We start from the raw sequence: 22,101 nt of genomic DNA on the forward strand, positions 1-22,101 counted from the left end.
AGCCTTCCTAAGGCCGTGGGTATTCAAAGCCCTTTGGAGAGAGAGCTGGTTGCTAGGGGCAACGTGAACTTCTGAGGGGGATGTCTCTGCAGGAGGATGAAAACCAGTCCCCCAGGGGACCTTGTAGGGGTGGGGTCTCCGCACAGAGGAGCAGATGCAAATGGCTAAGAAGGCTCTGGACGGGCTAGTTGCCTCTCAGAAGGCTGGCGGGCTTCTGGGGCCACTTGCAGGGGCCCGAGCCAGAACCTAAGCACAGGTGCACCGCGCTGGCTCCCAGAAGGCCTCTCAGAGCCATGGGCATTGGCCCTGAGCCCCGCTTCCTGGAGCAAAGCAGTCCCGATGTCGCCGCTGTCGCGGGTGTTGCCTCTCTGGCTACTCGTTACTAAATTTATTTACTCACTTTATTTCTTATAGTGCAATTAAGTTTCTCTCCTGATGTACAGTTTTCTGCATGTTCATGTATGTGTAGGTTTGTGCTACCACCACTGTGATCAGGATACATAACAGGCTCATCACCCCCCAAATGTGCTCCAGCCACCCCATTACTAGAGCCACACACCCCACCTCTGTCCCCTGGTGTCCACGGAACTGTCTCTCGTTGTGTTAGTTGTGTCTTTTCAAGAAAGTTATAAACGGGGCAGTGTGACCTCTCAGGCCTGGCTTCTTGCTAGCAGAGCCTGGGATTCGCCCGCTGTGCGCGCATCTGCCACTCCTCCCTTTTCCTTGCCGGGTAGTGCTCCGCCGTGCGCACAGCCCATCCTCATGAGCTGTGGCTCCATATTTGTGGACTCGCCTGCTTGCTAAGTTTGTAACCCGAATTGCTCCTGGTGGTGCTTCCGTGGTTACTGCAGACGTGCAGCGTGGCGAGGGCCTGACACGCTTGGGCCCAGGCGGGCACGATGGCCCGCCTCACTCTGCCGCCTGGCTCTGCGCGCAGGCTGCAAACAGTGTCCCCTCCTCAGTCGACTTAGTGCCACCTGTTTCTACAGTTTTGTGCGTTTGGTTGGCGATTTTGCTGTTGAGAACGGTCCCAGGCATAGTGCTGCCCAGCTGCCTTATGGGCCCTATGTGAACGAAGCTCCAGTCCGGTGGGGGCCGGTGGGGGGCGGGGTGGGGTTGAGCCATGCTGGCTGGGAGCGCAGTGTGAACGAACCCAAACGTGCACTAAATAAGGCGTCTTTAAACAGAAATGCACACAAATCAAAGTTAGGTATTGCTCAGTGATGGGGGCGGGAGGAGAGGCTCACAGAGCCTGGCCTGCCCTTGCCCTGGGACACGGTTTGCTGACTGAGGTTCAAGGTGACACAATTAGTGCCTTAAGGAGAACTGACTGTGATCAGGGTCTTTATTCAAGCATGAAGGCAGTTGCAGGGGCTCTGGCCCCAGCCCCTGGCCTCAGGGCGCTTACAGTGAGGTTGCGAATTAGACTTTTCTAGCTTTTGGAAGGAGGGGCTGAGATGCCAGGGGCTGGGCACTGCGGAAACCAGCCTGTGCGGGGCAGAGAGGCAGCGTGGCTGATGCTCAGAGGGAGACAGAGGGAGCAGCGAGGTCCCGAGGTCCCGGAAGGCTTGCTGTCTATAGTCTTTGTTGTGTTAAAAGTTTATTTCTCATTCCTGCAAAGTCTGTTGCAGGTCTGAGGACCCTGGGCACTGCAGCCTGTCTGACCCCGCGGCTCCCTCTCTGTGGGCTCGGCCAGGCCTGAGGCCGGAGGAGAGGGCACAGAGGCCTTGCACCAACAAACAGATGCTTTAGCCCAGGACTGGGGCCTCCCTCACAGCCACTGCAGCGGTCTCAGGACCCGTCTCCCTGCAGCGACAAGGAGCACAGCCCTGCTCTTTACTGCTCACCAGACAGAAGCTCCATGAAGGTATGAGTTTGTCACCACGGTACCCAGGCTAGGGCAGCAGCTGGCACGCAGTAGGCCTTCATTACACTGAACTCAGGGAGGAAATGCAGTGCACTCTCCTGATGCCACATGTCCCAGGAACGTTTCCAGACGTGGGGAATGCTGGTGCACATGCAACCTCATGGGCCTCCGTGGAGGGCTGAGCTCTGTGCCTGGCTGGCACGGATCAGGATGGAGAGAGCTGGGATGGGTGCAGGAGGAGGACGAGGAATTAACTCGCTGTGGGGAGCCCAGAAATTACAGCCTCTGGGTCAGGTTGAGAATTGATGATTTTGGGCCAAGTTTACCTGTAGGTGGGGTTGGGGGCCTCAGCCCACCCCTGGGCTACAGGTGAAATAGTGGCAACAGCTAGAGGCCCTACATACCCGCAACTAGACTGTGCAAGACACGTTTGCGGTGTTGCAACGTCAAAGTTCCGAGCTCTGCACTGCCCTTGGGATTTTCACATCTTTGTGATTTAACTGCTATGGCTAACTTACATAGGCACGTGGCAGTTGTCATTGGACACCAAGGTTCAAAGCAGAAGAAATTTCCAGAAACCCCATCATGCCTCTCCATCCCAGACAACGAATGAGCCCCTTGCTCCAGCACCTGCACTTTCCGAACCCAGGGCAATGAGCAGGGAGGGGCCAGTGTTGGATGAGGCAGAGGCGGAGGCCTCTGAGGCTGAGGCGGCCTTCTGAGGAGGCTGGGACGGCCCTGTGAGGAAGCGGGGGGACTGGTCAGGGCTGGAGCCCAGGCCCCTGGGTTGGAGAGGTGCGTCCTCCTTGGCCACTCCTTCCATGTGGAGTGAGCTCACTAGTGTCTCCTTGGTGTCTCTCCTTCACTCCCTCTCTCCTGGGAGGGGCGCAGACAGGTCCAGTGGGCGCTTGGGGAGCATGCATGGGGCAGCTCAGCTCCTACTGGCTTTTCATCTGCTAAAGATCAAATTGGGTGGAGAGCCCCCGCTGCCCCGGCCTGTCTGTGACACCCACATCCTCACAGGCCCCCACGGCCACCTCCGTGTGTGGAGCCTGCCACTCCATGCGATGGTGGGAAGTCCGCCTGACTCTCGGTTGGGGTGGGGTGGTCCATGGAGCCGTATCCAACAACTCAGACTTCACTAGAACCAAGACGGCATTTCCGTCCCCACCGGCCACCACGTGCCTTTGTCTCTCAGCTTTATTGGAAGGTGGGGTGAAGAGGGCGTTGTCTTCGGTGAAGACACACAGAGCTCAGGATTCTTCCCGCTCCGCCACCAGCTAGGTCTGCCCTCCTTTCAGCCCTGGTCCCAGCCTCTATTCTAGGCCATCTCTCTGGATTGGTTACACCTTTGATTTTTTAAACCTTTATTGTTGAAAGTATTACATGTGTCCCCCATTTTCCCCTATTGACCTCTTCTAGCCCGCCACCCCCCCCACCCCAAGCCTTCACCACCCTATTGTTTGTGTCCATGGGTTATGCGTAGATGCAGACAAGGTCTTTGGTTGATCTCTTCCCACCCACCCACCCCACCTTCCCTCTAAGATTCAATAGTCTGTTCCATGCTTCTATGTCTTTTAATCTATTTTGTTCAACAGTTTATTTTGTTCATTAGACTCCACATATGACTGAGATCATGTGATACTTGATAAGTCTGATTGGCTTATTTCACTTAGCATAGTACTCTCCAGGTCCCTCCATGCTGTCTCAAAGGGTAAGAGATCCTTCTTTTTGACTGCTGCATAGTATTCCATGGTGTAAATGTACCACAGCTTTTTTTTATCCACTCCTCTACTAATAGGCACTTGGGCTGATTCCAGATCTTAGCTATTGTAAATTGTGCTGCTATGAACATAGGGGTGCATACATTCTTTCTGATTGGTGTTTTGGGTTTTTTAGGATATATTCCTAGAAGTAGGATCACTAGGTCAAATGGCAGTTCCATATTTAATTTTTTGAAGAGAACCCATACTGTCTTCCATAGTGGCTGCACCAGTCTTCATTCCCACCAGCAGTGTACTAGGGTTCGCTTTTCTCCACATCCTCACCAGCACTTGTCATTTGTTGCTTTGTTGATGGTAGCCATTCTGACAGGTGTGAGGTGATACCTCATTGTTGTTTTCATTTACATATCTCTGGTGATCAGTGACTTTGAGCCTTTTTTCAAATGTCTCTTGGCCATCTGTGTGTTTGCTTTGGAGAAGTGTGTTTTTAGGTCCTTTGTCCATTTTTTAATTGGATTGTTTGTCTTCCTTTTGTTAAATTGTATGAGTTCCTTAAATATTTTGGATATTAACCCTTTATCAGATGTATCATTGCCAAATATGTTCTCCCATACAATGGGCTCCCCTTTTGTTTTGTTGATGTTTCCTTTGCTATACAGAAGCTTTTTATTTTGAGTAGTCCTCCCATTTGTTTATTTTCTCCTTAGTTTCCTTTACCCTAGGACCGTGGTCGGCAAACCACAGCTCATGAGCCACATGCGGCTCTTTGGCCCCTTGAATGTGGCTCTTCCACAAAATACCACGTGCGGGCGCGCGTACAGTGAGATTGAAACTTTGTGGCCCATGCACAGAAGTCGGTATTTTGTGGAAGGAAGAGCTGGTATTTTGTGGACGAGCCACACTCAAGGGGCCAAAGAGCCGCATGTGGCTCATGAGCCAAAGTTTGCCGACCACTGCCCTAGGAGATGTATCCACAAATATATTGCTATGAGAGATGTCTGAGATTTTGCTGCCTATGGTTTCTTCTAGGATTTTTATGGTTTCATGTCTTACATTTAAGTTTGAGTTTATTCTTATGTATGGTATAAGTTGGTGGTCTAGTTTCATTTTTTCACATATATCTGTCCAATTTTTCCAACACCATTTATTGAAGAGACTGTCTTGACTCCACTGTATGCTTTTGCCTCCTTTGTCAAATATTAATTGAGTGCAATGGCTTGGGTCAATTTCTGGGATCTCTGTTCCATTCCATTGATCTATATGTCTGTTCTTGTGCCAGACCCAGGCTGTTTTGATTACAATGACTTTGTAGTATAACTTAATATCTGGTATTGTGATCCCTCCAACTTTGTTCTTCTTTCTCAAGATTGCTATGGCTATTTGGAGTCCTTTTTGGTCCCATATAAATGTTTGGAGTGTTTGTTCTAGATCTGTGAAATATGACATTGGTATTTTAATAGGTAATGCTTTGAATTTATAGATTGCTTTGGAAGTATGGACATTTTAATGATGTTGAGTCTACCAACCCATGAACATGGTATATTCTTCCACTTGTTTATATCTTCCTCTCTTTTTTCAAGATCCTGTAGCTTTCTGAGTACAAGTCTTTTAGCTCCTTGGTCAAGTTTATTCCTAGGTGTCTTAATTTTTTGTTGTTGCTACAGTAAGTGGGATTGTTTGTTTAGTTTCTCTTTCTGAGAATTCATTATTTGTTTTTATAAAAATGCCATCAGTTTTAGGGAGTTAATTTTGTATTGTGCTGCATTGCCAAATTCCTTTAAGTCTATTAGTTTTTTGGTGGAGTGTTCAGGGTTTTCTATGTACAATATCATGTCACCTGCAAAAAACTTCCTCCTTTCCAATTTGGGTGACTTTTATGTTTTTTTCTTGTCTGAATGCTGTGGCTAACACTTCCAGTACTATGTTGAATAAGAGTGGTGAAAATGGACATTCCTGTCTTGTTCCTGTTTTAGGGGAAATGGTTTTAGTTTTTTCCCCATTGAGTATGATGTTGGCTGTAGGTTTGTCATATATGGCCTTTATTATGTTGAGGTATGATCTCTCTATTTCTACTCTGTTAAGTTTTTATCAAAAATGGGTGTTGAGCCATAACCGGTTTGGCTCAGTGGATAGAGTGGACTGAAAGGTCCCAGGTTTGATTCCGGTCAAGGGTATGTACCTTGGTTGCGGGCACATCCCCAGTAGGGGGTGTGCAGGAGGCAGCTGATCAATGTTTCTCTTTCATCGATGTTTCTAACTCTCTATCCCTCTCCCTTCCTCTCTGTAAAAAATCAATAAAATATATTTTTAAAAAAGTGGGTGTTAAAATATATTTTTAAAAAAGTTGGCATGGCTCAGTGGTTGAGTGTTGAACTATGAACCAGGAGGTCACCGTTTGATTCCCAGTCAGGGCACATGCCCAGGTGGCAGGCTCGATCCCCAGTGTGGAGCATGCAGGAGGCAGCTGATTAATGATTCTCTCTCTTCGTTGCTGTTTCTCTCTCTCTCTCTCTCTCTCTCTCTCTCTCTCTCTCTCTCTCTCTCTCTTCCTCTATGAAATCAATAAAAAATATTTTTAAAAAATGAGTATTGAATTTTGTCAAATGCTTTTTCTGTGTCTGTTGATATGATCATGTTATTTTTGTTTCTCAATTTGTGTGGTGTATCACATTTATTGATTTGCCAATATTGTACCAGCCTTGCATCCCTAGAATAAATCCCACTTGGTCATGGTATATGATACATTGCTGGATCTGATTTGCTAATCTTTTGCTGAGGATTTTAGCATCTATGTTCATCAAGGTTAACATATTGCCTTATAATTCTCTTTCTTGGTAGTGTCTTTTTTTACTTTTTTATATATTTTATTGACTTTTTACAGAGAGGAAGGAAGAGGGATAGAGAATTAGAAACATCGATGAGAGAGAAACATCGATCAGCTGCCTCCTGCACACCCCCTACTGGGGATGTGCCCACAACCAAGGTACATGCCCTTGTCTGGAATCGAAACTGGGACCTTTCAGTCTGCAGGCTGATACTCTATCCACTGAGCCAAACTGGTTACGGCTCTTGGTAGTGTATTTATCTGGTTTTGGAATTAGGATAATGCTGGCTTCATAAAAGGTTGGAAATGTTTCTTCCTCTTGGACTTTTTGGAATAGTTTGAGGAGGATAGGTGTTCTTTGAAAATTTGGTAAAACTCCCCTGTGAAACTGTCTTGACCAGGGCTTTTGCTTGCTGAGAGCGTTTTTAATTTTAATTTTTTTATTACTGCTTCAGTTTCCTCAAATGTTATTGGCCTATTTAGGTTTTCTGATTCTTCCTGATTCAGTTTTGGAAAATTGTGTTTTTCTAGGAATTCTTCCATTTCATCCACATTGCCAAACTTGTTGGCAAATGGTTGCTTATAGTATTTCCTTATAACCCTTTGTATTTCTATAATGTCAGTTATTACTTCACCACTTTTGTTTCTTTATTATTTCCTTCCTTCTAATTACACTGGGCTTTTCTTGTTGTTCTCTTTATAATTCTTTAAGTTGTATGGTAAATAGTTTATTATTAATGTTTCTTATTTTTTGAGGTAGGCTTGTATTGCTATGAACTTTCCTCTTAGGACTGCTTTTGCTGTGTCCCAGAGATTTTGGGTTGTTGTGAATTTATTTTCATTTGTTTCCAGGAAGTTTTTTATTTCTTTCTTGATCTCATCAGTAACCCATTCATTGTTTAATAGCATGCTATTTAGCCTCAATGTGTTTGAATGTTTTTGAGTGTTTTTACTGTAGTTGATTTCTAATTTCATTCCATTATGACCTGAGAAAATGCTTGGTATGACTTCAATCTTCTTGAGTTTGTAGATTCTTGTTTTGTGTCCTAATATGTGGTCTATTTTTGAGAATGATCCATATGCACTTGAGAAGAATGTATATTCTGCAGCTTTGGAGTGAAATGTTCTATAAATGTCAATTAAATGCATTTGATACAGTGTGTCCTTTAGAGTCACTGTTTCCTTGTTATTTATTTTTTGCCTAGAAAACCTATCCAGTGAAGTCAGTGGGGTGTTAAAGTCCCCTACTATGCATGTATTGCTGTCGATCTCTCCCTTAAAGTCCTCCAGAAGTTTTTTTTTTTTTAAAATATATACTTAGGTGCTCCTATATTGGGTGCATATACTTTTACCAGGGTTATATCTTCTTGTTGGATCAATCCCTTTAGTATTATGTAGTGATCTTTATTGTTTCATTTGATAGCCTTCATCTTGAAGTCTATCTTGTCAGATATGAGTATTATCACCCCAGCTTTTATTTTGTTTCCATTTACATGGAAAAAATTTATTTTTCCATACCTTCACTCTCATCCTGTAAGAGTTTTTTATTCTGAAGTGGGTCTTTTGTAGACTGCATATATTTGGGTCATGTTTTCAAATCCATTCAGCTACCCTATGGCTTTTTATTGGAGCATTTAAACCATTTACATTTAAGGCTATTATTGATAAGTACTTATTTATTACCGTTTTAATTCTTTATGTCTATGTTTCTCTCTCTCGCTCTCTTTCTTCTCATTACAGGAATCCCTTTAGTATTTCTTGCAGTGCTGGTTTGGTGGTAACAAACTCCTTTAGTCTTTATTTTTTTAATCTAGGAAACTCTTTATTTCACCATCTATTTTGAATGATAGCCTTGCTGGATATAGTAATCTTGGCCGCAGATCCTTGCTTTCCATTACCTTGATTATTTCATGCCATTCCCTTCTGGCCTGTAGAGTTTCTGATGAAAAATCAGCTGGCAGCCTTATGGAGTTCCTTTGTAGGTAACAAATTGCTTTCCTCTTGCTGCCTTTAAGATTCTCTCTTTGTCTTTAATTTTTGGTATTTTAATTATGATGTTTTTGGGAGTGGTCTTGTTTGGTTTTTCTTGCTTGAGACTCTCTGTGCATTCTGAATTTGTGTGACTGTTTTCTTAACCAGATTAGGGAAGTTTTCTGCCATTATTTCTTCAAACACTTTGCTCACTTTCTTCACCTTCTGGTACTCCTATTATGTGAATATTGTTATATCTCATGTTGTTATCCCACAGCTCCCTTAAGCTATCCTCCTATTTTTAATTCTTTTTTTCTTTATGGTTGTCTGATTGAGTGATTTTTTTCTATCCTGTATTCTAATTCATTGATTTGGTTCTTGGCTTTCCCTAATCTGCTGTGTATTCCTTCCATTGTGTTCTTTATTAATTAGTGTTATGTCATTCTTCATAGTTACTATATCTTTTCTCATGCTGTTGAGCATCTTTGCCATCATTATTCTGAATTATATATCTGATAAATTTTTTATCTCCATTTCATTTAGCTCTTCTACTGAGGAATTCTCATGATTTTTTGTTTGAGGCTTGTTTTTTGTCTCCCCATTTTGGCTGCCTGCTTAGGTTTGTGTCTATGTATTAGGTAGATCTGTTATGTCTACCAATCTCTAATGTAGGACAATGTCAAACACTGTTTCTGACTGGCCCAGAGTATCCTGTTTGGAGTTATCAGCAAACCACAGCTTGTGGCTCCCTCTGCAAGGGCTGGATGCCTTTGGAACAGAGCAAGATGTGCACCAAGATCTGCTTTTCTTGGCTAGCCCTATGCCTCAAATTAGATCAGGCAAAGACTCAAAACCTCCAGAAACCTGCCTCTGCCTGCAATTTGATTGTATTCAGTCTTGCTTTGCCTCAGGTTATCAACCACAGGGTGGGGTGAGAGGTTTTCCAACAGGGTGGGGCAATTGCTTCTGCCTGCAGGCTGATTGTTATTCTCAGTCTTTAATGGGACTCAGAAACTCCACAGGGTGGGGCAAGGGGTTTTCTAATAGATTTTTGCCTTCTCCATGGCAAAAACCACCTGAATAGCCAAGGTCCTCAGGAGAAAGATGTCCTCTGCAGTGTGAGGGAATGACTCAGCACAGGAAATTAGGGTGTCTCTCTTCCAGAGCACCCAACACTGGCTTCTGCTCACACAGCTCCAGTCCACTCTGACCTCCCTCTGCCAGAGCCAAAGGTGAATGGATGCACATGAAATTTTGTGTGTTGACCCTTTACGAAGTTGCCTCATTTCCAACCACCTCTCCCTGGCAGACAGCAACCCTGCTGCCTTTTAGATGTTATGTGGGCACCTTTCTTAGTTCTGGTTCTCTGGGCTGGGGATCCCAGCTTGGCATTTAGACCCCAGACTTCTCAGTGGGGACCTTCCACAGCTGAGATGTCCCTTTGGAACTTCAGCTGCAGTCTGTGGGAGCCCAGCCAGCCCTTTCATGCCTCCACACTTCCTACCATTCTCTATGCGGTTTTCACTTTACATCCCTGGTTTTCAGGGTTCTCTCTAGCTCAGGGGTGGGCAAACTTTTTGACTCGAGGGCCACAATGGGTTCTTAAACTGGATTGGAGGGCCGGAACAAAAGCATGGATGGAGTGTTTGTGTGAACTAATATAAATTCAAAGTAAACATCATTACATAAAAGGGTACGGTCTTTTTTTTTTAGTTTTATTCATTTCAAATGGGCCGGATCCGGCCCGCGGGCCGTAGTTTGCCCACGGCTGCTCTAGCTAGTCTTCAGTTGATTATTCAGGATGGTTTTTCCATATTTTAGTTGTAATTCCAATTTGGTCCTGGAAGTGTGTTAGTGTAGCTTCCACTTACTCCATCACCATGTTGGAATCTAGTTACTCATTTCTGAGTCATAGCTTCAGAAAATGGTAGGATACTAATGCCATGAGGAACGTTAGGCATATCTGGTCTGAATCCTTGTCACAAGCCTATGCTTGGGTGGAAGAGAATAGTGGGCTTCCTCTTAGGAGTGCTGGTGTGGTTGGGGAAGTCCTTGACCTCTCCAAGAGTCAGCTTCCCCACCGGAAAAACTGAGCTCAATCCTTTCTGCCTCTCAGTGTGATGGGAATTGAATGGGATGGTGCAGGATGGTGCTTTATCCATTTAAAAGCCCATGCAAGTGGAATGGGTTGTTAGTCATGACAGGGCAAAGAATCCAGGTTTTCCTGGGATGGGGGTTATAGGAATCCCCAGCTTGGGGGGAGAAGGGTAAATGGGCCTTTCCAGGGCCCAGAGAAGGGGGAGTATACAGTAGAAAGTCATAATAAAAGCACTTAGAACTGAGTGTTTGACTTGCCCAAGCTGTGGTGTCCACACAGGGACCTCTCCCAGCCACTTCTCAGTGTGCTCCTGAGGGGGCAGGCAGAGGTGGCTCCCAGCCCAGGGTAAGGAAGGCCTGAACAGGAGGTCAGGGAAGGCTGTGTTTACTGAGGCAGCAGCCATACTTGGACCCCACAACCTTGAACTTAGGGAAGTCCTAGGGGAAGAGACCTCACCCTGGCAGAAATTAGGGTAAGTTTGAAGTTGTAGGTAGCATCCTGTCTACTCCCTCATTATATGTCTCACTCCCACCCCACTCCTGAGCCTATAAGAACTTGTGTGAAACCCAGTAATCTCTGACATCAATCCCTGCACCCCAAGAACCACCCTCCCTTTTTTCCACTTCTCCACCATTTGCTGTGACTCTGAAGTTCTTACAGGATTTGAACACACATAGTCCACCCCTCCCCCATCAGAGAGACCTTTGTAAGCCCAGCTCTATCCAGGCCGATCTTCTGTGGGTCACTGTAAAGATGGGAGTAGCAACTCTTCTGGGCCTCAGTTTCCCATTTTCTTAAATGGAAACAATACTCTTTTACAGTCCTTGGTGTTTCAGTTCACAGTGCCACTATCAGAAAAATTTTAAGACAAATTTGCTCTTGGCACTATACCAGGCAAGGTGACTTTCTCTACCCAGGAGCGTGTGTGTGTGTGTGTGTGTGTGTGTGTGTGTGTGTCCCCACACAGGTTTTGCTTACATCAAACTTGTTATATGAATACCTGGGTTTGCACTAATGGTGAATGAGGGGATCATTATTCACTATGTGAAAGAGTCCATGGTAGGAATCCCTGAGTGCGTTCATATGTGATTCAATTTCCATCATATTCAGTGGCTGTGTACTGTGTGCAGGAAGCCTATCTGCATAAACAAGAGTGTGTGTAGGCAGCCTTTTGAGCATGACAGAAGGAGAGAGTTAGAGCTACTAAAGAGGCTCTTATTGTCAATAACAATGAGTAATGCTTGTGCCTGGGAACAAAGGTGACTGTGGCTCACAATTTTGTGGCCTCAGGAGCATCATGAGGCCTCAGGGGCTGGGAAGAAGGCCAGCTCCCTGCTCACAGGTCTGACGCAGGTTCAAGGGGGATTCAAGTGGAAACTTGGAGTGGTCAGGGGGCTGGCAGCCAGAGGCTCTGGCTTTAGTATCATGTGTAACAAAGAAGAGATGAAGAGGATGTGATTTTTTGGGTTTATCTTTCTTGAGATTATTGGGCTTGGGAGCCTGAGCTGAGGCCAGGGGGGAGATTCTTAAGAAGGAAGGGGTCCCCAGGGTGGCCCAGGCTCCAGCCCATTCGTAGCACTTTAGCTATCCTTTCTCCACCCACCTTGCCTTCCCTGACGCCTCTTTCCCAGGATCATGGACTAGGACCTAGTTCTGAGGTTTTCCTTTTCATTTCTGTCTCTTGCAGGATTTTGCTGAGCAACCCAACTAGCAAGACACTGCTGTTTGAAGCTCACATGGAGAACTGCGGCCCCCTTGGTTGTCTCCTGCACTCCTGGTTTTCATTGGCACCAGGGGAAGACACTGGGTTCCAGGTTATGGAGCCGGATGGTCTGGGGCAGGCAATGGGAGAGTGCCATGGATCAACAATGAGAAGAGCGAACTACAGAGAGCTGGGCTTACAAAGGTGTCTCTGGTGGGGGAGGGGTGGACTATGTGTGTGTGGGCAGCACCGCTGGGGGATCACTCATGGATGAGGTCCTGGGGATGAGGCGATGGCACAGGGTGGGGTATGAGGCCAGCCAAACACACCTGGCAGATGAGTAGAGTAAAGGCAAGGATGGGTCTTCAGATGCTTTGTGTTCAAGAAAAGCATCTCCGTTCCCTTTGCCTGACTGTGAAGGTAACCAGCGTCTTCTTCACTCTCGGGCATGCTCTGACCCATGGGCTTCCAAGCCATGTCTACGAGAGGGTTACATTTTCCACCATTAGATCGTGACTCCCAATGATAGGCTGAGACCTCGAGTAGAAACTACCCCAGTCTCCTGGGGTCTCTGCCTCTCCCCCCCGTGTCACAGCTTCTGCCTGGCACCAAGGGTCTCAAGGAGGGCTGGATAGGTGGCTCAGACCTGGGGATACCTCCCACTCCCCACATCAGGCATCTTCAAAGGAGAGGCACCGTTCGGTACCTTGGTGTTGCCCACCAAGTAGGCGGGGCTGGGAGGAAGCCCAGAGCTTTATTAACTAATCTCTGGTACCTGAGTAATTTATTATGTTTAAGCTGGTGCCATCCAGCCTCCCAGCAGGGCCTGTGTGCACTGGGAAATAAATGAAAGGCTTTCCAGAGACATATGGGTCATCTGTGTGATTGCTGGGCTCACGAGATGGACGTTTGAAGCTCTCTCTTTTTGCAAATTGGAAATTATGAATTAATAAGACAGCAGTCCAAAGAACTGCAGTGGTGGTGGCAACCTGGCTGCAGGGCCAGGATTAGGGGTGGCACCCAGACTGGGGCTTCCCTACAGTGGGCACCCCAAGGGGCCTCATAGCTGGGTGAGTGGGCCGTTCTTTGGACTGTGGTGTAGATGGCAGGAATTTTCTACTCCCAGAAAAAGGCGAAGTGTGTGATGGAGAGAGTCCTGGTCCAGGAGTTGGAGGAGCGGCTTGTGGTCCAGCCTGACTACCAACTTGCTGTGTGACAAGTGCAGGCCCCTCTTCTCCTGGGCTTCAGTCTCTGATCTGCAAGATGAGGAGGTTGGACTCAGGGCTGACATATCCATTAGGCACACAAAAGTGGTTTAATTTCTTTTAAAGACAGAAGAAAAATAATGACCTTTTAGGTTGAAGACAATGCTATAATTCTATATAATAAAAGCCTAATATGCAAATTGACTGAATGGCAGAATGACCAGTCGGCGGGGGGCAGGGCCAGTGAGCAGGCCAGCCAAGGCAGGTGCCAGCAGGCAGACGGAGGGGAGGGGCAATTGGGGGGCGGGGCTGGTGCCATTCCCCAATTGGCCCACCACTGGTCGTCTCCCACAGAGGGAGGCCAGACGGGGAGCAGACCTAAGCTGTCAGTTGGACATCCCCCAAGGGCTCCTGGACTGTGAGAGGGTGCAGGCAGGGCTGAGGAAACCCCCCCCTTCTCCAGTTGTATGAATTTTTATGCACTGGGCCTCTAGTACATAGTACAAATATATTTCTCTTTATACCAAGATAGTCATAAAATGTGATTTTTAATGTGAACATTGTTGCATGTGGAGGAAGTGCCCATGAAACTCATCCAGCGGCCTCTGAGGGACTAGCCGACCCCAAGGGCCCTCTTGCTCCAACAACAGCTGTCTTTGGAGCCACGGGTCAGCTCCTGGCTCCAGGTCACTCTTGCTGCTAACCCATGAGCTCCTTGAAAGCAGGATCTGCATCTTTCCATGTCTGTCTGTCCTACTTCTGCTGCGGGAGCTCCAATTGATGGGGGTGGTGGTGGACATGGCACCAGGATTAGCCCTCCCCCTGCCCCATGCTGCCACCTTCTCACTGACATCCATGGAGGACCATCCAGGGTAAGGACATCCAGGGGAAGATCATCCAGGGGAGGACCATCCAGGGGAGGGCCATCTAAGGGAGGACCATCCAGGGGAAGGACATCCAGAGGAGGGCCATCTAGGGGAGGGCCATCCAGGGGAGGGTCATATAGGGGAGGACCATCCAGGGGAGGATCATCCAAGGGAGGATCATCCAGGGGAGGGCCATCTAGGGGAGGACCATCTAGAGGAGGATCATCCAGGAGAGGACCATCCAGGGGAGGATCATCCAGGAGAGGACCATCCAGGGGAGGATCATCCAGGGGAGGACAATCCAGGGGAGGATCATCCAGGGGAGGACAATCCAGGGGAGGACCATCCAGGGGAGAGCCATCTAAGGGAGGGCCATCCAGGGGAGGGCCATCCAGGGGAGGACCATCCAGGGGAGGGCCATCTAAGGGAGGACCATCCAGGGGAGGGCCATCCAGAGGAGGGCCATCTAGGGGAGGGCCATCCAGGGGAGGGTCATATAGGGGAGGACCATCCAGGGGAGGATCATCCAGGGGAGGGCCATCTAGGGGAGGCCCCGGGAGCCTCAGGCCTTCTCCCACCAGTCCCTGTAGTCAGGCCTTGCCCACGGGTCCTCTGCCTTAACCCTAGAACCCAACCCCACACCTGTTTACTGCTTTTTGTCCCTTGAGCTCTTTCAGAAGGGTAGAGGACCCTCAAACTGGCAGCACTGCCCCCCAGGCACCCAGGCGGTGGGGTGCAAAGACCGGACCCCCTCAAGGACCCTAGCCTGTAGTTGGGTTGCCTCACCACCAGGTGGCAGGCTTGCTCTACACAGATGCCTTGGCTGGAGCATTTGCCTGGCAATGGCTCCGGGCTTGGGAGGATGCCAAGTCAGCCTGCAGCCAGGGGACTGTGGAAGCCCCTGTGGGCGGCTTCAGAAGCAGGACCGAGACCTCTCAACTTGGTATCAGGCTTCTGCTGAGAGTCGGGCTCCAAGGGCACCTTGGTCTCCTGGAGGTGCCTCCAGGCTGATGCCAGGTGTTGGACCGTAGAGCACCCCTGGAGTGGGGAGGGTGGCGTCTCCCTTTGGATCCGAGCATGTGTGAGGGAGGGTAGGTGGTGGGTGGGACAGGAGCAAACCAAATATCTCTGGAGGCATTCCAAGGGCCCTGGAGAGAAAGGTAGCTCCCCACCCCACCACTTAGACTGTTCTTGCTCTGGGCGTGGCATCCTGCGTGGCCTCTGCCTCTGCCCACCCCTCAGATCAGCCTGGTGGCAGCCCAGTCCCTCTGGCATGCCAGGCTCCCCCGGGACAAGGCCACCCTGAGTCCAGGCCCTTTCTTTACCAGGTGGGGGACCAGAGAAGACCCAAGTCCTGGTTGATCACGTGCCAGGGAGAGGAGACAAGAGCAGGAGACAAAAGGGTGAGGTTCTGGCAGGAGGAGAGAGTGAAGCCAGCCAAGATGCTGGAGAAAGGAATGGGGCCCCCAGGTCCGGGCGGCAGTGGGAGGGCACAGCCTCGCCCACTTTGTCTCAGGTGGCACCATTCCCCAGGGCCTGCTGTCCTCCCGACCGCTGAGTGGCTTCCCCGGGGCTCTGTTCATCACCAGCCAGGCCCCAGTCCACTCGCTGTGGCTCACACCCTTCCCTCAGGGGATCTTCAGGCCTGTCACTCAAGCCAGATAGCCAGACACACACCCTGGGCCCTTCTCTGCATCCCTCACTGTGCCCCGCTCCCTTTTCTTGCGTTGGTCACTGGTCCTGCCCCTGGCCCTTACCCTTCAATCTCAGTCTCTGCTCTGGTTTCAGCAACAATGGGACTTGTATGAGACAGGGACTCTGTTCCCCATCCCAGTAGCCTCAGGTCTGAGAGCTTAGCCCCATAGACGCTGCACATGAGCATGGCCTGGACTCTCCCCTGTGGGTGTCCTGCACCGCCCCCCCCCCGCCCCCCCGGGGCAGGAAGAATCAGTCAGGCCTGGACCAGGAGCCACAGGACACATGCTCAGGTGTCCCCAGGCCTCTCGCCTTACATCTCACAGGGGCAAGTCTGAGCAGAGTCTGCAGGAGACACAGAGGGTGTAGGGGCCAGAGGTGGGGCAGGATGAGCTATGACAGCAGGGAAAAACTACTGGGGGGTACATGGAAAGACAGGAAGACGGAGAAGCAGAGAAGGAGAGAGACTGAGAGACAGAAAGAGGAAGGAAGAAGGACCAGAATAAAAGAACAAGAAAGGAGAGAGGGAAATGAGAAAAACTGCAGCCTAGGGAAGGAGAAAAACAAAAGGAACAAAAGAGAAAGCATCCCAAAGACAGGAAAAGGTAAGTACACAGACACTCACGAACATGGGCGCCAGTGGCTCTGTGCACACGAGTGCACACACACGCACAACTGGTTCTGGTCTCTGTCCGGCTTTGTTAGCTCCTCCCTCTGTGACTCTGTCCTTTGACCAGCCTGAGCTGCAGCCCCCCTCCCCCCAGAAGGTGCGGCCCTCAGGCCATGCCTCTCCCAGGCCTGCCCTGCCCCTCCCTCCAGGCTCCCTCACTTAGGCGAGGTGCACAGAGGGGGCCAAATCTTTATGCCTCACACTTGTCACCCGAAATTGGCTCTAACCGCCTCGCTCCCTTTCTCTTTCCCTCCTAGTTTCCCTAGTAACGGACAGCTCCCCAGTGAATTCAGACCCTGGGACAGATCGCTGTCACTGCCACGGGAACTCCCAGCCTCTCTCTCTTCACCGCCCCCTCCATAGAGCCAGGGACTTGGGTGGGGCCAGAGGATGCCTAGGCAGGCTCAGGGGTAATTAACTTGTGTACCATTTATTCCATAACAGGGAGAAGAACTGTAATTCTCACTCTGAGGGGGAGGGCATGAGTGAGGGTGGCTCTGGGGGATGGGGACAGGGGCTGGGGAGGGGGACTGGGACATGTCTGCTTTTCTTCTTTTTTTCCCTGTTTGCCCGACTAGGATTGCATAGGTGGGGGGTGGGTCTGGGGAAGCAAGGGGTGCCAAGTGTGTGTAGGAGAAGCAGAGGGTGAAACCTGATTGTGTTCATTAAGGCAACACAAAACTGGGAGCCGTAATAATAATTAAATTAATTATAAAAGCAATTTGCTTTTGAAAATTTGATTTGACAGCTTCCTAGTGGCTTCAATGATCTAGCAGCTCTGACTTAAAAATAGTCAGAACAGAAAACAACTAGAAGAGCCATCAGCTAATTTTAATTAGATGCCAGGATGGTAAACAAGAACCACACCACCCTTTCATTGTGGTGGTGGCTCGATTTAAAGAGCTGTCAGGGTTGATTTGGGGAAAGGCCTGGAAGGGAAGGTGCCTTTCGGAGAGGGATGCAGGCTCTGGGGGTCCCAGGGAAGGGGCTGGTTCCTCCTCCACACGCCTGGGGCCCTGGGGCAGGCGAGCTGATCAAAGGCATTTCCCAGCTCCTCAGTACTCAGAGGGGGCTGCTGTGTGACCTTGGCCAAAACCAGAAGTGGAGAGCTGGCTCTGCTCAGTGCTGTGTGTGTGTGTGTGTGAGTGTGTGGGGGAGGCTGTGTGTGTGAGTGTGTGTGTGAGTGTGCGTGTGTGTGTATGGCTGTGTGTGTGTATGGCTGTGTGTGGGGGAGGCTGACCTGGGAGACACTGCACAGAAGGAAGAGAGGCCTGGGGCTCGGCCGCTCTGGCTGTGTGTGTGTGACTATGCATGGTCACAGGCTCAGGCCCAGGTCCCTAAAGGCCTTAGGAGCTCATGGTCTGTAAGGTTTGGTGAAGACAAAGGAGGGCTGGGCTCTGACAGGGAGGGGCTGTGGCCCTGAGGGCTCCGGGCCCACTCTGACCCCTGACCCCTCAGGGCCTCTGCTGCCATCATAGTCCTTCCTCTCCCCCAGACATGCACGCACTCGTTTCAAAGGCGTGTGCTCCCCTTGCATCTCGGCACCGCCCTCCCCGTCTGTCACTGCTCAGGCCACTGCTCCTCCCTGTGTCTCCGGAAGCCCTCCCTCTCCTGACAGGGCAGGACCTTGCTTCATCCCCAGAACGCCCACCCAGCCCAGTGCCCAGCACACCATGGCATCCAGCAGGCATGTGATGATGTGAACAAAGGCCGGCCTTGACCTAGAAAACATTTGACTGCCTTTCCTGGGCTCTGTCCCCACCCTCCCGCTGGTCCCCGCAGGCCGAGGTCCTCCCACAGTGCCTCAAACTGCTCTCGCCAAGTCACCGAGTTTCCTTCCTTCTTCATGCCTGGTGCTCCCTGTAGCACTGGCATCATCAGCCGCCCAGGGCACTGCCTGAGGGACCAGCCCACACCCTGACCGCCCTGGCTCTCGTTGAGACACATGGACAGAGGAGCCTGTGGTGCAGGTAAAGGTGTGGGAGGGCAGATTCGGTCCAGCCTCATGCAGCTTAGAGTTTAGTCCACAAGAAGTTCTCATCTCTCTCTCTCTCTCTCTCTCTCTCTCTCTTTTTCACACACACACACACACACACACACACACTGCACCCTCTCTTGGTCTCCAGGGTATAGCAAATGCCCCTCCTCTCCATCCTCTGGTGTACTCCCTTCATAGTCCTTGACCTCTAGTCATCCTTGACCTCTAGGCCTCTTCTCACCACCCTTGGGACATCATGAGCCACTTCCCGGAGCCCACCTGGTGAACACACAGCGGTGGTTGTGTGAGCGAACAGGTGCCACACAGCCCCTCACTAAGCCGATGGCGCCTATCCTGGGTGGGCCATGCTTGAGAATACGCAGAGGAAGTGGGCGCCTCCACAGCAGTGAGTGGGGCTGGACACAGCAGCTCATTGAAGCCGAGCTCAAGGTCAAGGAAAGTCGAAGGGGAAGGGTTGAAAAGCACAGGTGTTGGGAGAAGTGAGGACGTGGTAAGCTGGAAAGGGGAGAGAGGCTTCAGGGCTGGAGGGGGTGACGGACAGGAACCTCACTTTCATAAGGAGTAGCTTTGGGGTGAAAAGCAGGGAGGGGATGGAGGAAGGGAGGAAGCCACCATTTCTGGAGCAAACTTGGGACTCGAGGGCTTCCAGGATCTCCAGCCTGGAGAGGGGAGCTCGCTGCACTGATATCAGAGATGGCGTCCAGCTCATCATGAGGCCAGCTCGGGGGCAGAGCCCCCCCTGGAGCCACTCCTGGCTCCGGGAGTGTGGGAGTGGGAGTGCGTGTGCAAGCGAGTGTGTGAGTGTATGTGCAAATGAGTGTGTGTGTGAGAGTGTGTGAGTGTGTATGAGTGTGTGCATGTGTGTGCGCGTATGTGTGCGCGAGTGTGTATGTGAGTGTGAGTGTGTGTAAGAATAAGTGTGTATGTGAGTGTGTGAGAGTGAATGTGTATTATGTGAGTGTATGAGTATGTGTGAGTGTGTGTGAGTGTGTGTGAATGTTGTAAGAGTGTGTATGTCAGTATGTGAGAGTGTGTGTAAGAGTAAGTGTGTATGTCAGTGTGTGTGAGAGAGTGCGTGTGAGTGTGTGTGTGAGAGAGTGTGTGTGAGTGAGTGTGTTTGTGTGTGTGTGTGTGTAGTGGGTAGGTAGGAAGGTGAGAGAGAAGCCAGACAATTCTCATCTCACTGATTACGAGCGGGATGACCTCAGACAATTACTTACTCTCTCTGAGCCTCAGTTCCGTCATTTCTAAAATGAAGATAATTATAATATCTTAAAGATTGTTGTGAGGATCAAAAGAAAGAATATGTGTGAAGTCTTAGCTGGGTTCCTAGAACGCAGTCCAATTTTAGGGATGTTATCGCTGTTATTCAACCCAATCTCTTCCCTACTTCTAAATTTCACTCCACGTTCCTTCTTCCTAAATGGCGGTGAGGAGCACAGAGCTAGCAGGGTCTCAGCGATGGAGCGGCCCAACGTCCTCACCGCATGGATGGGCCACAGCACCCGGAGCATGCGGGGGCTTGCCAAGGCTCCAGGAGCTGGGCCAAAGCGGCTGGGCCAGGCCACTGGACTCCCATTCCAGTGCTCTGCTTGCGCTATCTGAGTTTTACAGGTAAGAACCACTGAAACAGGCTGCAGAAGGGACCTCAATTTCAGTCCTGCCTGTGGGGAGTCCAGCTTGTGGAGCAGAAGTCACAGTCGTCTCCTCCCCAACCCCCGCCCCCACCACCAACCCCTCCTCCTGGCATTGTCTGGACAGGCTCTGCCTAGAGGGATTTGCTGGGGGGGTTTCCATAGCTGCATTCGGAGGGGTTGATTTGTATCCCCTGGGTCCATTCCTGAAGCAGTGCCCAGACTTTGCTGGGGAGGGGAGGGAGGGGAGGGGGGGTGCAGATGAAACCCAGGGGACTCCTGTAGGGAGCCCTGAGGGGGGAGAGTCCATGCAGGGAGCCCTGAGGGGGGAGAGTCCATGCAGGGAGCTCTGAGGGGGAGGAGTCCATGCAGGGAGCCCTGAGGGGGGAGAGTCCATGCTGGGAGCCCTGAGGGGGATGAGTCCATGCAGAGAGCTCTGAGGGGGGAGAGTCCATGCTGGGAGCCCTGAGAGTAGAGGATCTTGTCGGGAGCCCTGTGGGAAACTCGTTCAGGGAGCCCTGAGGAGAAGAGTCCATGCTGGGAGCCCTGAGGGGGGAGAGTCCATGCAGGGAGCCCTGAGCGGGGAGAGTCCATGCAGGGAGCCCTGGGGGGGAGAGTCCGTGCAGGGAGCCCTGAGGGGGGAGAGTCCATGCTGGGATCCCTGAGGGGGGAGAGTCCATGCTGGGAGCCCTGAGGGTAGAGGATCTTGTCGGGAGCCCTGAGGGGGGAGAGTCCATGCTGGGATCCCTGAGGGGGGAGAGTCCATGCTGGGAGCCCTGAGGGGGGAGAGTCCATGCAGGGAGCCCTGAGGGGGGAGAGTCCATGCTCGGAGCCCTGAGGGGGGAGAGTCCATGCAGGGAGCCCTGAGGGGGGAGAGTCCATGCTCGGAGCCCTGAGGGGGAGAGTCCATGCTGGGAGCCCTGAGGGGGGAGAGTCCATGCAGGGAGCCCTGAGGGGGGAGAGTCCATGCTGGGATCCCTGAGGGGGGAGAGTCCATGCTGGGAGCCCTGAGGGTAGAGGATCTTGTCGGGAGCCCTGAGGTGGGAGAGTCCATGCTGGGAGCCCTGAGGGTAGAGGATCTTGTCGGGAGCCCTGAGGGGGGAGAGTCCATGCTGGGAGCCCTGAGGGGGGAGAGTCCATGCAGGGAGCCCGGAGGGGGGAGAGTCCATGCTCGGAGCCCTGAGGGGGGAGAGTCCATGCAGGGAGCCCTGAGGGGGGAGAGTCCATGCTGGGATCCCTGAGGGGGGAGAGTCCATGCTGGGAGCCCTGAGGGGGGAGAGTCCATGCAGGGAGCCCTGGGGGGGAGAGTCCGTGCAGGGAGCCCTGAGGGGGGAGAGTCCATGCTGGGATCCCTGAGGGGGGAGAGTCCATGCTGGGAGCCCGGAGGGTAGAGGATCGTGTCGGGAGCCCTGAGGGGGGAGAGTCCATGCTGGGATCCCTGAGGGGGGAGAGTCCATGCTGGGAGCCCTGAGGGGGGAGAGTCCATGCAGGGAGCCCTGAGGGGGGAGAGTCCATGCTCGGAGCCCTGAGGGGGGAGAGTCCATGCAGGGAGCCCTGAGGGGGGAGAGTCCATGCTGGGATCCCTGAGGGGGGAGAGTCCATGCTGGGAGCCCTGAGGGGGGAGAGTCCATGCAGGGAGCCCTGAGGGGGGAGAGTCCATGCTGGGAGCCCTGAGGGGGGAGAGTCCATGCTGGGAGCCCTGAGGGTAGAGGATCTTGTCGGGAGCCCTGGGGGAAACTCATTCAGGGAGCCCTGAGGGGGGAGAGTCCCTGCAGGGAGCCCTGAGGGGGAGGAGTCCGTGCAGGGAGCTCTGAGGGGGGAGAGTCCATGCAGGGAGCCCTGAGGG

Source organism: Myotis myotis, unplaced genomic scaffold (assembly GCF_014108235.1).
Source record: "Myotis myotis isolate mMyoMyo1 unplaced genomic scaffold, mMyoMyo1.p scaffold_m19_p_10, whole genome shotgun sequence".
Taxonomy (NCBI): domain Eukaryota; kingdom Metazoa; phylum Chordata; class Mammalia; order Chiroptera; family Vespertilionidae; genus Myotis; species Myotis myotis.